Source organism: Etheostoma cragini, chromosome 8, assembly GCF_013103735.1.
Source record: "Etheostoma cragini isolate CJK2018 chromosome 8, CSU_Ecrag_1.0, whole genome shotgun sequence".
Classification (NCBI taxonomy): Eukaryota; Metazoa; Chordata; class Actinopteri; order Perciformes; family Percidae; genus Etheostoma; species Etheostoma cragini.
The window spans coordinates 18329797-18332842 of NC_048414.1; the positions used below are offsets into that span (position 1 = coordinate 18329797).

Consider the following 3046-nt stretch of genomic DNA (forward strand, 5'->3'; position numbering starts at 1 on the left):
ATATATAGACTATACAGACATAGTGACAGGGTTTTTATAATAAGCATGAAAATGTAGTCTAAAGCAGCTAAAGATGAGCGTTGTATTTTAATGCAAAGTAATCAGTCCAATAATTCTGTACCAGTCACTCAGCAGTTACAATAGTGAAGTAAAATTTGCAAATAAACATATCATATTTTTAAATCTAAGTAAGTTAGTAAGCTAGTTCGGAAAATGAACTTTTCTATCTGTGAATGTTTCAAAACATAAATAACATACAAAGCATATTTTTGGCGGGTTTACTATTATTAATATTAAATGAAGAAAGGTTTAGAAGCTATTATTTTATTGTGCTAAATATGGAACAGGTCTCTAAAGACTTCAGTTATGCAGAAATGTTCAATGGAAAACATTGAATGCATTTAAGTGTTAAGAAAAAGTTTTACTAATCCCCTGTTTAGAAACACAGAAAGTTGCAGAATTGTTTAGATGCATGCACTTTAACTCAGAATTGCCTCAACCTGCCTTAAACAGCTTTTAGAAAACAAAACAAAAAAGAACCAGGAAAGGGATGGGGACGATAAAACAAGGTAACGGTGTAAAGAAAACAGATGAGAGGCGGCAGAGATTTGATCCCCAGCAGAATGCAGGGGCACCAGCTTTGCAACAACGGAAATAGGGGAGATGAATGCTCCACCTCAATATCAAACACAAAACAACATTTTCTTGTTTGTGCTCAGGCTGCTGCTCAGTCCTTCAGTTCCTCAGACAGGGACGGCATTCCAAATCAACTCCATTGCTTCACAATCCTGCCCCACTGATGGAGATGGATGATCCCCTCTCGAATCCCCACTCTTATTCTATCCTCCTCCTCAGTCCCTTGCACTCTCACCTTTAATACCTTTCACTCGCCTCTCCCCCATGTCTGTGTCGAGCACGCACGCACGCACACACATCTCATGAGTTCTGGCCAAAATCCTCCCCCTATTCGTGCTTTGGCGTCTGGGTTGATAAGTGACGAAGAAATGTTGGAGACAGAGCGAAAGTGGCTGTTGACAACCCCCGGAAGGACACGCTACTCTGAAAAACGGTTTTCCTTTTTTTTCATCCTTGATTTCGCGGTCTCTTCACTTTAACATCCAGCCTTCACACTTTCCACATCCTGCTGGTTCTGCCCTTCTGTTTCAACTCACTCCAATGAATCATAATTTCTAAAGAGCATTTTTTGAAGGGGACACAAATATTACAACCACATCTATAGTTGTAGAGGATATAAGTACACAGACGAAAGCCTTAATACTATAATTAGTGTAGCATGGAGACAGTACCATTATCCTTCTTTTCTTTTCCATTATCCTTCTTTTCTTTTCAGTGTTTCAATGAAAAAGCTGACTAAATTGAGTAAAATCTTCTTTAAAAAAAAATCAAAATCACAAATCAACCCACAAATATACCTTAAAACATAATGACTCATTTTGAAAAAGTGTCCCCATATAAAAGAAATACGATGCTTTTTTAAATTAGCTGCTCATAATGTAAATTAGTGAGCCACTGGTAAAGCTCATCTGCTCACGCTGACAGCCAAACACCTCCAAAATATATGAACTAAGGTCAACACACTTAGGTGAGACTCTACACCTGACTGTCCCTGGTCTCCCTGTTCCTCAGTTGTTTCCGTCTCTTTTTCCTGTGACATAGTGACGTTAGTATTTCCATAAGAACCCATTCTTATGAAGATGTTACCAAATTGTCTTGATATGAGGACTTATTGTACTTATTTGGTGTTTTGGTATACTGAAAAAAGAATCTTATGTCTTTTTTTGCAATACAAACCATGGTTTTAATTACATTTCTAGAGGGGGACACCCCCCCCCCCCCCCCCCCCCCCCCCCCCCCCGAACTGCTCCCATGTTGATGGTTGACAAAGAAAAGAGGATGGTGGAAATAAGGATACAGGTGGTAGAAAAGGTGAAAGGGAACAGGGCGGTAAGGATACAGAAAAAAAGTTGGAGCAGTGCCAGACCTGTGCTCCAGGGGCCAATCTACAAAGACAAGCAAGACCTCCTCCCTCACTGTGACTGTGACCTTTTCTTTTCCACTTTATCATTTGTCCATCATCATAGCGCTCCCTCTGTGGCTGCGCTGGTCCTCTCTTCACCTTTACGTAAGGTAAAGCCCTGTCACAAAGCCAGGGCTTCTGCAGAATACAAGTCTGTGGTGTTTTAGTAAGCCTCAAGGTTAGAGCTTTGCACTCACACTGTCGGAGGTTGGTTTCCACCTGGGTCATTAAAACTAATTGCATTGATTGGATGCTTTGGTTAAAGTATCCAGAAAAAGGTATGAGAGTCACATTACAACAGGAATCTGAATCTTTGGAATCTGTTTTACAATGTTTTAAAAAATCTTATGCAATAGAAATGTACAATGTTTCATGTAAAATTATTCTCGGGCTTGGTAATCTGCTCTAGAAGCCTTGTTTTACTGCCCTCTTTCAGCCATTTAGGTAGCTCAAGCAAGACAGCCATACCAAGAGAAAACTAGCTAGTGAGATAGCCAGCAATAGTCTCAGCTAAAACTAAATTAACGCTATTTCACTTAAATTTGTGTGATGAAGGATGAAAGATCTGAGTTGAGTGCAGATTTGAGTCGTGCATGCATCACTTTGCGTTTAGTAGCCTACAAGATGCTAAAGGGAGACTTCTGTATTGTAAATACAGTAAAGATGGACCTACATGACAACGTTTGTTCACTGCTGGCTACAAGTTATTAATCAAACCCAACAAAGGATGTCACTTGAATGTCATTTTGAGCTAATGTTAGCAATCAAACAATCATAGATAGCTAAAACGTTTTTGAAATTATTTTCATCTTCTGTTAATGTTTGTTATGAGAAAAGTTGATTATTTCATGGATTTCACAAATTTCAGTATGACACGATATGCCATAAATTCACATCGGGCAGTGACAGTACTAGCTGAGGTCTGTGAGTCATCCATCCATGTGTGCATTCATAAACATGTGAGTAGACTGGTATACATACACACATACATACATGTGTGTATATATA

At 39.1% G+C, this 3046-nt stretch overlaps 1 protein-coding gene across 1 annotated transcript in view; it reads right to left on the reverse strand.

The window, feature by feature from the left end:
- mlycd (malonyl-CoA decarboxylase) overlaps positions 1–3046 on the reverse strand; it is a 14990-nt gene that overhangs the window by 1248 nt on the left and 10696 nt on the right. The window lies entirely within an intron of this gene.